Source organism: Lepisma saccharinum, chromosome 13 (genome assembly GCF_977018435.1).
Source record: "Lepisma saccharinum chromosome 13, izLepSacc3.1, whole genome shotgun sequence".
In the NCBI taxonomy this organism is placed as follows: domain Eukaryota; kingdom Metazoa; phylum Arthropoda; class Insecta; order Zygentoma; family Lepismatidae; genus Lepisma; species Lepisma saccharinum.
Window position 1 is genome coordinate 41,985,178 of NC_139241.1, and position 13,136 is coordinate 41,998,313.

The window sequence follows — 13,136 nt, forward strand, 5'->3', positions numbered from 1 at the left end:
GGTAGCGTGGCCGAGCGGTCTAAGGCGCTGGTTTTAGGCACCAGTCTCCTCGGAGGCGTGGGTTCGAATCCCACCGCTGCCATATTTTACTCTTACGCTTTTATGGAAGTCCATAACTAAGGAAAATGCATGTTAAGAATTGCATAAGGTGACCAGACGTTCTGTATCTCTTTGAGTCTCTGTCTCGATTTCCTAAAACTCAAATCGGGACACCAAAATGTTCCTTTTTATGACAATAACTTACTACGAGAATACACCTCTACTAACGGGTGTCTCAGAAATATTACGGAGAAATGAGATAGATCGCAAACGCTTGGCAACATTGCTAATATTTATTTGCCATGGAGCGCTGTACGGGGCAGCAACGTTATAAAAATAATGATTCTTATGTTGTTGTGCATCGTTTGTACCGGCATAATTATAACCTGGCAGGAATGAGAGACGTCCCAAGCGCAAATTTAATTAAATATTGGGTGAGAAAGTTTGAAAACACTGGAAGCACTATGACGAGTAAACCGCCGGGACGTCCAAGGTCATCAAGGTCGAACAGAAACGTTGACCGAGTGCGCCAGTCTACTATTCCTCGTACAATGTTTCGGCGATTAGACGAAAACTTTAGTTCAAGAATAAATGAATGTGAAAACATGAACGGTCACCATTTGTCCAGTACTCTTTTCCACAAATAAACATTTAATGTTTTTTGGTAATAAATTTATCTTTATACAAAAAATTTAAGTATTTATTTTAATAGTTTTAAAAACGAAAATATTTCTGAGACAGCCTTTATTACTACGAACTATGGCATTGTTGGTTAGAAATTATTTCACATTTCAATGTTGATAATGTGCCATGTCTTAATTTTCTTCAAATGTTGGACTTTCTTCTCTACCTGGAATTAATGTCCCCCACTGAACGAGTGTTTTTATACTATGGTTTGTGGACAAGTGACAAGAATGCTCTTTCAGTACAATCTTTGAAAGCTATTTTGATTAATAAGGAGAACTTTAATCACAAGTGTGAATTTCTACAAAATTGTGCTTGAAAGGAAGGATGTACTGAAAAAGATAAATTCATTGGCAAAATATCAAAGGACTGCTATGTTGGAGTGCAGATCATCTCACCATTGACCATATTATGTAAGTTTTTTACACAGCATGTATTATTTGTTTTCAAACATAAGTATTTATGATGAAACAGTTTTTATTTATATTAAAATATGTACATTTTGCCGATCCGTTTTGGCCCCGTTTTTCCTTCAGAAAAAAAATTGAAAAATGTTTTGTTTTGTTGTTTTAATAATGTGGTCTGATTGCAGAATGTGGTGAATAATTTCAAATATGTCAAAATTCTTGCTCTTATTTTATTTGATTCAATTACTAAACTACGTGTATGCAGGGGCGTAGTGGTTCACGGGCAAGGTGTAGTTGCCCACAAGATTCCAAGCAATAATAATACGTATTTTGAACCCCTTTAACCAAGACCATCTTTAGGCTTACCATATTTTTTTTGGTCCAACCCAGGACATATTCGCGATCAACTGGTTACTGCTGAATTTCAGTTTTTTTTACAAAAATAAATTGAAATGACTTAAAAGCCTTAACATTTTATTGGAACATTAAACTATAAATTGTACAAAAAATATTAACATTATTTTCTAAAATCGATGAATTAATTTTCAAATGTTTAATTGAATAATACATTTTCTGATGTTTAGGAAGCCTCTCTGTTCTAGGTAGCATTATCTTTTAGTTGACTAAGTTGTAATTTTCACTAGACATGACTTTTTTCAGAAATGGCTTGTTTGTTTTAATAACATCATAAAATTCACAACATGAAAGTTCTGAATTAATTTTAACTTTCAACAGATGTTTAACAGTGGATAGTAGAATTCTACGGCTTTCTGCAGACCAAATGTTCCCCATAATTGAATATACTCTATCAACTGGAGCAGATGTTTCAGGCAAAGACATAGCAAACTCAATCATTTTAGAAATGTTACGTGCAATATCAGTCTTTTGAAACACCTTAAAAATTGTTTGCCATTTCTCTTCAATAGTATCTGGTACTTTTTCAGAACTTGAACCACAACCTACCTTTTGGTTTTGAATTACCTTGTTCATCAAATAGGTCATCAATATTTACGACATCTTTTACAATTGCATTAATAACTTGTGCACTCCTTTGTAAATGAGAAAAGGTATAATCGATCCTTGCATGTCATAAATTTTGGTCGTGAATATTCTATACCGGTAGCTATTTTCATGTTCAGATTCTCAAAACCCCGGACATTTTGCAATCCCGGACATCACCCCGGACAGCTCTAAAAAAACAGGACTGTCCGGGCTAATCCCGGACGTATGGTAAGCCTACCATCTTCCACATAAAGAAGGTAATACTTCAATCTGGTAACAAGACAGCCAAATTGACGTATTACTCACGTATCGTGCGCATTTTTGTAGAAATTACAACTAACAAACAACTATTGACCGGAAATTTGTCACTAAGATTCAAAACCATTAATAAATTGGTAAACCGTGTTATAGAATTAATACTGGTGTGCTGCAAAAAAATTATGTCATTTTTACAGGGGTATAACTAGGCTGGGGCAGTCGGAGCGGTGTCCCAGATGTGATGGGGCGCCGAAAGACTGTAATGAATTTTCCTGGCTTATGTTTTTGTTAGGCTGACCCCGTGTAGGCAGAATGCGAGGCCGAAAGCTGGTGGTTTCGTATAGTTACACGTCTGAGGTACTTACGCCACAATTACCCACTATGCTAAGCACTGGCCTACGTAGGATTTTTTTTCGGGAGGGGCTGGAATTGTAAAGGTGTATAGTCTAAGCTGCTTTCTGGGAGCGGCATACACAATAAGATATTTCGTATTTTAAAAACTTTCCACTCTCAAAAATGACAATCGGTGCTCATTTTGAGGCGAGTTTGTATTTTTCCACTCTGGTCTTCTCCGAGTTCTTCACTGCTTTTATTTGAAAATATTGATTTTCTCAAAATTTTGGAGGGGGCTGTAGCCTTTTCAGCCCCCCTCTGCGTACATCAGTGATGGTAAGGAAAGAATGCCAGTGGGAAAAAATATGGAGGATTGAATACAATTAAGTAAGGATTGCAACGCAAATCAAGAACACAAACAAAACAACTTATCAAAATTGTGTTGGTTACAATTAAGGCTCTCTTTCTCCAAGAAGGGGAGTGAGAGAGAGAAAGATAACCTCTCTCTCTCTCTCTCTCTCTCTCTCTCTCTCTCTCTCTCTCTCTCTCTCTCTCTCTCTCCAATCTCTCTCTAGTGAGAGAGAGAGAAAGCGAAAAGGAAAGAAATGACAGCAGAGGCTGAAAATTACAGGATCAAGAAAATAAAGTTTACAAAGTAATCGTTACTTTTTCAAATAATTGAAAATAAATGAATATTTAATGTAAGCATTGTAATTAATCATTAAACTTAATTTGTTAATGATTAAGGAATATATTTCACAGTGTACTATTCGTCTCTAGAATTTATCAAAAACAAACACATGATTAATCATAATAATGATACAGTGGCGGCGATTGGGTTCCAAAACAGAGGGGCAAGGTGCCAAAACTGGGGGGCTAAGACAGTATATTTCCCTTTGTAGATAAGATTTACCATACAGCGGGGGCAAAACTGGCAAAAAGTGAGGGGCAACTACCCCCTCGCCCCCTTATCGTCGCCACTGTAAAGATAATTATATTTGCTTACACCTCATATGTTAAAATTGCACAATTGTTGTATTCGCAGATCCATCCACTACAATAGCAGAAGGGGTCCACTAGAGTAGTTTGTCCCGGGGCCCCCATGAGTCTCGTTACGCCCCTGCATTTTTATGTCACTTTTCCATAGATTAATGTTTAGAAACGTTTTCGAGTTGCATTCTGAAAATCAACAATCATAATTATAAAGTACATTCAAATATTAAAGTTCCAGAAAAAGAATATGTTTACTTATAGCAGGATACAATGTTAAAAAAACGGGAAAATATATGTATATTATTGTGAAGCTAAACAAATAAATGCTACCCTCCTATGGTAGGTAAGGCTTAGGGGATATTCAAGGGGACTTCAACGTTGAACCTTCGCCTCAAAATATAGCTTCACTGGGAGAATAATATTACTTTGAAAAAGGGTAATAAAATGAAAAACTAAATATTTGAAATATGGTAACAATACTTGAAATAATTAACCATTAACCAATTTTAATATTTTATATTTATATATGGAGTCTCGTGATGTTGTTATCCTGGGCCTCGAAATACGGTATATAAATTCTGTCCTTGTTCATTGTTCTCATTTTACTGTTAATGATTGCTAATTAAGTGGCTACACTTCTATCCACCTGATAACAAGCGATGAAGTCGAAAACTGTCGTTCGATCTCCATATAAAATTGACTGACTTCCAGTAACTTTGTCAAAGAAGTTTGTACATTTTTCGAGCAAGTGATTCGTAACACTGGTGAATCCTACACAGCTTAATGTCTTGAGTCGTGACGAGTTTCGAAGCTGAAAAGAATGTCATGCTCGCTGAAGGGACCACACCGGAAAGATCAGGACTTATAAAGTCAGGAACGCTGGGCCACGTCGCCGAATTTGGAAATAATCAGATAAGATGGGCGTGGTGTGGTTTGTACCAGCGATTAGTATCGCAGGGGTAGACAAACTTAAGCCGTCTTACTGGACGACTCCTCACTCCCCGTTTCAATCAAACTCACTTCTTTTTTTATTGTTTCTTGCATCAAAGGGAGCAAAATGTCTGTCATTTCTACAACATATGGAATTTAATCTATCAGATATGACAATGCATCCTAATCTTGCTTCATTAATTATCTTACCATCAAGTTGTGTCTAAAAGTATTATATTATCCCCTAATAGAAAGCTGGAAGTTACAGAGGTGGGCCCGTCGTGCAGTTCTTGGCTTTGTGTCAACGTCGTGTATATGTAATAAAGAATGACTATGAATGAGGGTTGTTGAAGGTCCAAGAATTTTAAATGAATTCAATTCCGGTCCAGGAGAGAAAATCAGCAAGCGTAAAATAGGTTCTGCTTCGTAAAGAACCTTTTTATCTGTAAAGTATTCCAATTCGGTCCAGAAACTTTTTTCCCGGATCAATTTAAATACGGTCCAGGAATCTTTTTCCCGGATCAGTTTAAATGGGGTCCAAGTTCCGTATTGAAATGAAACTTGGACAGAATTTAAATTGTGCGAGAAAAAAAGTTCCAGTCCTGTTGCGGGACCCAATAAAACCCATTAGAATTAATGGCTTCCTGGACCTTTAACAACCCTGCTATGAATCAAAATATTGGATTAATATATAATTCTTACGTCTATAACGTGTAAAGGTCGGATTGACCATTACTGGTTTTGGTATTTTGTATTATTTAATTGCTGGCCAGCTACAAGGTATAGGATTAATTAATATGTTTCCATGAGTGTACTTTTATATTATTATTGCATGTAAGTGTATGTGCTTAATGGATTGTGCTTTACTGGATATTAGATTCCCCTGTTTTTTATCCTCCCAGTTGGGGGAGCTGTCTTTCAAAAGATCGTTGCTGTGAAAAAATTCTAGTGCTACGGGGTCCACGTTCACGGACGTTTACCCCGACTATAAAAGAAGCCAGTTGGGCTTGAGGGACAACAGTGTTTCGCCATCTTTTCGACGACGAGGAACGTTTCCTCGAGTTTAGTCCACTTTTGGTGGCTAGACTGATTATAAGAATGTAGCATTTGGTGTAAGCCAACTCCTGTTTGCTGTCCCAAGTCCCCTTTAGAAAAGCTTTGAATATTTGGATATTTCCGTATCGAAAATTGATGCCCAAAAAGAAAAGGCGTAAGGAAACGCATTGTAATGAACGGAATATCGTTTAAGCTGAGGGCAGGCCCGCAGAAATAGTTATGCTAACCCTGCGCTAATGGAAGTGCCGATGGTGTAAGCCATAGGTGCGCAATTATGTTGATTTAGAGTTTTGTTAATTTGGTCTATGCAAGACACTCATGGAAACGCTATGTAAATTTGTATATAAAACAACGTAAAATAAACCCATATAATCCTACTCGAAATGTTCTGAATTAAGAATCAACCCTAAGAACTACAGTACTGTCCATTTTAAACCAGTTGTTAATTCACTTTTCCGTACATGTGTAACGAACCAGGGACTAAAAATATAAATGTTATGCGAAACCCCCCTTTCGTAATTCCGGCGTTAATATAATCTGCTCGCTTAGCACTCAGGGTGAGGTGGAAGGAAAGATTTGAAAGGATAATACAAGGGTAGTGATCCAGTGGACCGGATATAAACAGTGTGTGGTATTTAAGAAATTTCCAGTGGGGGAGAAATTCTACTGACTGTCAAGAAACAGCATAAGATAATGATTTTACTCCACCTAACATATCAGTTTCTCCCCCCTCTCTCTCAACTAAGAGTAGCCAACTCTGCAACAGTTCTTCTTCCTTAATGAATACTCTCTTGTGAATTTTTTTCATTCTTGCACATTCCATAAAGTAAAGATACCCTAAAGAGCATAATAAAATATATGAGTAGACAAAAAAATGTTAAGTAGAAATACGAATGTTGAAAATATTTGAAGTTTCTTCGTTCTGAATTTGAAAATGGGAAATTTATGTGCATTGTGAAACACTGAACAGGTTCTCATCCACCTGGAAACAATTGCGGTCACATTTGAATGCAAGAAGGCAAATTTATGATGATTTTATGCGAAATGTTTAGTAAAGATACCTTGCACAACACCAAACGATTCTGCAAAGTGTGTCTTTTCCTTAGTTCTTGGCGAAAAATGGTTCGAAACTCCGGCACAATGTTGCTTCAACTGAGATTAACGTGTTTTACTGAGCTTTCTGTTAACAATCTCCTGGAGTAGTTGGTTAGATGACAACACTTTCGTTTTTTTACTGTTTTCGTCAAGATCGAAACATCGTAGGTTCAAATCCCACCCTTTCCTTATTATTTTTTGCTTTTTATTTACCGAGTACGAAGTGTTCTAATAACGTAATATAATATTATATGATATTACTGTAAATATTTATGCGATGAATGTTCAGTGGTGGCGACTTGGTTTCAAAACTGATGGGGCAAGGTGGGGGGAGGGGGGAGGGCAAGGACAGTTTATTTCCCTTCGTAGATAATGTTTAGCATAGTGCGGGCTCATCTGCCCCTCCACACTCCATAATCGTCGCCACTGTGCATGCCTTAAATAATGCTTTCACTAATGTTTTTAATCTTTCAGTGATTGACAGGATTTTAGGAAATACTTTTCCTTTCTTTCAGCTGTTATAAGTTAACACATATTAAGAACTTACATGTCAACTTTCTGCATCCGGAAAAGCTGGACATAAATATCAACGGAAATATCCAAGAAACGTAGATAAGCATTCTCGTCCAAAACCGTTTACTTCCCGAAAAAGATTTTGCAAATAAGTAGGTTTGAACGCATGACCTTCCATTCCATACGCAAACGATCCCCCGACACCACACGGTTCACGTTAGTTTATGCACTCGGTTCGGATCCCACTTTAAACTGTAGGTCCAGTCCCGATTAGCCTTGCTATGCATAAAGTTGACTTAAAACACCATATCAACCAATTCATCTCCTTTCAGAGTGGGCCTTCTATGATACTGTAGTCGGCCATGATCCGAAAATACAGTTCTGCTTCGCGTACACCAGAGTATAATTTCATTTAATATTGTGACTAATTTTACTTTCAAACTACAGATAATAGTGCCCAGAAAAAGAACCTCTTAGTAGATCTTCACACAAAGTATTTTAATCCATTGCCAAACATTTCAGTTAAGAATAATATTATGCTTTTCCATTGACCGTATTTTCGATTCATGGTGAATTTGCTAAAAGGACCATGTCAAGAAATCTAAATTTGTAAGTTTTACTAGTAAATGCATTTAAAATGCACGAAAAAACAGGGGAGGAGAAAAATAAACCTCAAAAATAAGTAAGATTGCAACAAAAACTGTTAAAAATACTGACAAATAAACTAAAAGCGAAAAAAGGCCGAAAAATGCAAAAATAATTTAAAATAGAAAGTGTTTTTCGGCTCTAACTGGAGGGAAACGGACATGATATCAGGTTTAGCGTCGTTTTTAAGGGTACGAAAAAAAGTAGATTTTTCATCAACTTCCGAACCCTAATTAGTAATTATGACCATTGAAAAAGTTGGAGGTAGCTTACTTAAAATGTTCTTTGCTGACGGATCGTATCGTCCCATATCTCCACTTCATAATAAAGGAAAAAATCAAGTTCATATTTCAAAAATGAATTGGAGTTTTCCACCACGAAAATATGTTTTTCATAGGTTGAAGTTCGTTAGTATTATCTTTCAAGGTTTCCATTGTTTTAATTTCACACATATTTCATATTTCATACGTTGAATATCCCTTTCCTTTCTCTTTTCATACAGTCTTTGGAAAAAAGCTGAAGTTCCTTGTCAAACAGGGTCTGGTTCAAATGACTCCTCTTCGCTCTCGTGTTCCTACATTAAAAAACAACAAAACGCCAATAGACATGTTCATAATTTTTCCCTTTCAGCGTTTCTCGATTTTATCTGAATTCGTTTCCCCATGAAAATTGCCATGAGGAAATTATAGATATGACATTATGTGTGAATTGGTTTCTTCAAACTGGTAGCAAATTTTAACATGAGCTACATGGAGAAGAGGTAGCGTGCATGATTCTTACGAGGGAGGTCGTAGGTTCGATTCTCCACCTTGGCAGGATTTTTTCAGGAGTTCATCGTTGGATGTAAAGTTTATCCACCGTGCTAAGAAGTTAACATTGGTCTCTGTATTTCGCGAGAGGAAAGGAAATAGTAAGAGGAAGTTATTTCGATGATAGGAGGAAGTAACATGCCACGTGGAATGCGCAAAATCAAGTTACATAGAGCTAAGTCTGTAATGGTGGTTTCGAATATTGCAAAGTTAGTGCGGAAAGTTTGTTATATCTGATACTCGTACTTTCTGTTCAAAGAAGACAAACATTTTAAATACAAAGCAGTGAGGAATTAACGATCATTATGAGGTTTTGAATTTTTTGTTTGTTACTCACTATATAAAAACTTATTAGTAGTTTCTCATCGAATCGGCCTCCGTCGCAATAACAATTTACTTATGTTAATTAGCGATTTAATAATAACCCACAGCGCGACAGCCCGTGAGAGCCTTGGCTTACCTACCGACTGCTGGTCTCCCTCCCACACTGTTCCTCCTTCACCTGTTATAGCGTGGAGATCTTAGACCAGTATTGGAGTGTCGGGGGATCAGCCCGACGAGCCCCCAGCCGTTGCAGGTCTTCTCGATCGGGTTACGCTCACTCACTCGGAGCTTCCCAATTTCCTCACGATGGTGGGTTGCCACCGGCCCTATACGTAGGCCGAATAAATTCCGACCAGAGCCGGATTATATTTTTTTAGTAAATCGAAATCAAATAATCAATATTTTAGGTGTCAGTGAAGAACAAACAATACATAACTTAAATAACATTACATTTTGCATAATGAATACATATATGTGATTTGTGAATTAATCATGATGTGTTTGTTAACACAACATATGAACAATAACTAAAAATAAAAATTTTAATTTTAAATCATGGAAATCTCAAACTTCTAAGCGGAAATATGCGCAGAAGGGACGTCCCTCAAGTGTGCATCGGATTGATTTTTTAAATATTTAAATATCAACGGTATCTGTTCAGCAAACAAAAAAAAGAGAAAAAGAGAAAGAGGAGATGGTAGGATTTGAACCCGCGACCTTTCACGCTTGACGAAAAATAAGGATAGCAGCGATTAACTAACTGCTCTACGTTAACTTCGTGACTTTATAAACTAAAAAACATGTTGACGTTTATGAAGACTCCAACCTTCCTGTTTTTCAAGCACATTTTCTCGACAAGTCATGTAAAATATATGTTTTTGAGAACTGTTCGATGCAAGGTATTGTAAATAAAATGTCGCATAAACTCCTTACAAATTTGCTTCTTTCTGCACAAACTTGACGGCAATTTCCTCCAGGTGGAGAAAAACTCTATTCAGTGTTTCAAACCCCCCAAATTTCAAGTCGAGCAAGCAGAATCGTAAATATCCCTCAAAGTTCTTTTTCCAATTTATTATTTCTGTTTGATTGTGTATTATAATAGCGGTTTATAGTTTCTAAGTTCATGGAAAGTGTTAAATTGAAAACCTCTCACCACAGCGTTTTTCGTCTAGTGGAAGGACCTACTCAAAGTTGGCTACTCTCACATGGAGACTAAGTGCTATGTTGCTAAGTTTACGATTTCGAGACTTAGAATTCTTTCGGGGCGGTCAAATAAGATGTTGCGAAGTGTACATACATGTGTGCTAGAGTGGTTGCATGGGGATACCTCAACAATTTTAAATGGGAAATGAGGTCAGACCACACTTCATTTTTTACCAAAACATATTTTTAATAATTGCTGAAAAATTGCCGATTTAAATTTGGATCTTAACAGAAAAATAGAAGTCCACTCCACGATCATCACAGCTAATCGGGACTGGACCACCTACAGTCTTAGGGTTTGACATCCCCCACCAGAAATGTAGTCCGGCATAGATGTAACTTGGGATCTAACTTTTGGGGATCCGAATTGAACTTGGACACAATCAAAAATTTTCTACCACATAAAAATAGCATCCAAGACTACTGTGCTAAATGTCTGCTATATTTACGAAATCATAAAAAATTCTCATTATCTTGCTCCTCAAGTCCCAGGAGCTTAACACAAGTACCATTAGCTTGTTAATTCTTCTAAATCTGATAGTTTGGGGGGAGGGAACCTTGAATACAAGACAGTAGCGAGTGCCACTACAATATACAAGTATCTAAGACCCACATGGTGTATGAAATCTCATAATCAATTTTTATGGATCTTATCAAGAGAATGAATTCAATATTGATCCTTCAGTACTTTTGTCATGATATTTTACAAATGTGTTTAGTTTGCTACAAAATTACAATACTACTGACTTGACAACACATGCTGAAACCGTGAAATATTTCCAACAAAAAATACCACCTTCCAACTCGCCCTATGTTTTAATTTAGTGATGTTGAAAGATTATGTATATATAACTTCATCACTAGATACATCAAGCCATGGCCGTGTAATTTTGCATTTGTTAAATTTTTCACGACTTAGGCAACTAATAATCATAAGGAATCTCACCGCTTCACTACTACTGCCTTCTTCTTGCAAATTTTCAAAACCAAACTCAGTCTTCCGCCACCAGAATTATCAGATTTCGTTAATTTTAAAGGCAGATTCCCAATATTGCAGTGTCTGTAACTCGTAATGTTAACTTTTTTCCACTAACATTCTAGCTTCACAAAGAAATGTAGTTGTTGTTCTTTAAAAGAAAACACTGTTCTTAAAAATATGATTTCATAAAGGGTTATCGTGCTTGCGTCAAAAATTCCATGTAGGCTATCTTCGCGTACTATAATTCCACTCATGTAAATACAGATGTTCTGTGGTGACAAGTTCGAGTCACGTGACAACTCATTTGTAACTTTTATATGGTATGGCATTTTCCTGGCAAATTCCCTGACAAAGAAAAGGGAAGAGGGTCCACTTGATTGACAGTTCAAGGAATATAGCAGCTCTTAGACCACATAGCTACGTGTTCGCCAAATGAAGCTTCCATTTGTCTGACAGAAAAGTGGTGCAATTGAATGGAGAAGTGGGGAAAAGTAACTAAATTGTCAAGAATTTGTTGTTTCTCCCCAAATATTATTCCCCCCCAGGGATAAAATTTATCAGAGACGGGGACACAAGTATCCAGAGAGGGGGAATTCCCCCTCATCCCCCTACAAATACCACCCTGGATATAAACCAGGGACTGGGGGCCACCTTTCACAAACGTTAGCCGTTTTATGCTTAATATTTCATCGTTAGGTTTGCAGCTTCAAATTATAAGAATTATGTATGCATATACATACATACATATATAGTATGATCTGTCTGAATCATTATTAAGAATTGCAGCAGTTCATAAACATGTGATAAAAAATACTTTACTTCACTGATCATATTCTTGCATCTCCTTAATCAGTCACCCTTGCTGTGATCTTTACCTCCATTATCGGTAGCTTTTAATAATTATTTACAAGAACAGTTCTATGTGTGTCACACTGCATTGGACAATATTTCTAGACAATTTAACAAAATTTTGGGAGTGACCCGACCTCGGTAGCTCATGACTGTCTGGCTACCCAGTGAAAGAAATAACAGATTAACAATCAAATGCAATAACTTGCGAAACATAATATGTATTATATGTATATTGTTTCACAACAAAATAAACTATTAGAAGAAAATTTTATTTTGTCAAACATTGCAGAACAAAGGCCAAAGAACTACTTTCTTATATAGTGTAACCATTCGTTGGGATAAATTGACGAAACAGGTATGATGAGGAATTCCTTTCTTCTTGTGAATTGGCTTTGAAATGGTACTAGTTGTTCTGGTGGCAAATTCGTTTTTGACACAAAACGGTGGCAAAGATTGGAAGCTGAAAAACAATGTCCAAATTGTCCATCACCAAGTTTATTTTATTTAATTTAAGCAATGAGAGCTTTAAGAATTGAAACAAAACTTAAACAAGCTACTGACAACTTCTGCAGCGACATACATTACATCCATTTCTTAAAAATACGTAGGATACAAGAGAAAAATGAATGATAGTAGTGCTGGACAATTTGCTGGTGCATCCGACTCTACAAGCCCTAACAGATTCGAAAACATTGTTTTTCCATGTTTCTTGACTGGTATTTGGGCTGTGCATAAATATTACTGGAACTGCGAATATCCACGCTGTTCATCGGGAAAAGTTTGGTGTTTAAGTATAACTTAGTAGAGCTTTAAATGTCTTGTTTAGTAATCAGATCCTCTCTTTTAAATATTCAATTTCCATTCATTTGTAAGTTTCAAATTTACTACTTTTCAGTTCGCTACCTGGCAACATTGTTAACATTTCGTGATACGTTTGGTTTCAGCTCGATTCGTGTTTGCATTTTGTGGCAATGTAACAAATTTGATTTTTCTCTGTTCGAGTTACACAGCAAC

At 36.6% G+C, this 13,136-nt stretch overlaps 1 non-coding gene across 1 annotated transcript; it reads left to right on the plus strand.

Moving 5' to 3' along the window:
• Positions 1-82, plus strand: TRNAL-UAG (transfer RNA leucine (anticodon UAG)). Its single transcript has one exon. It is a non-coding gene; the product is annotated as a tRNA-Leu (tRNA).
• Positions 83-13,136: the final 13,054 nt, after the last annotated feature.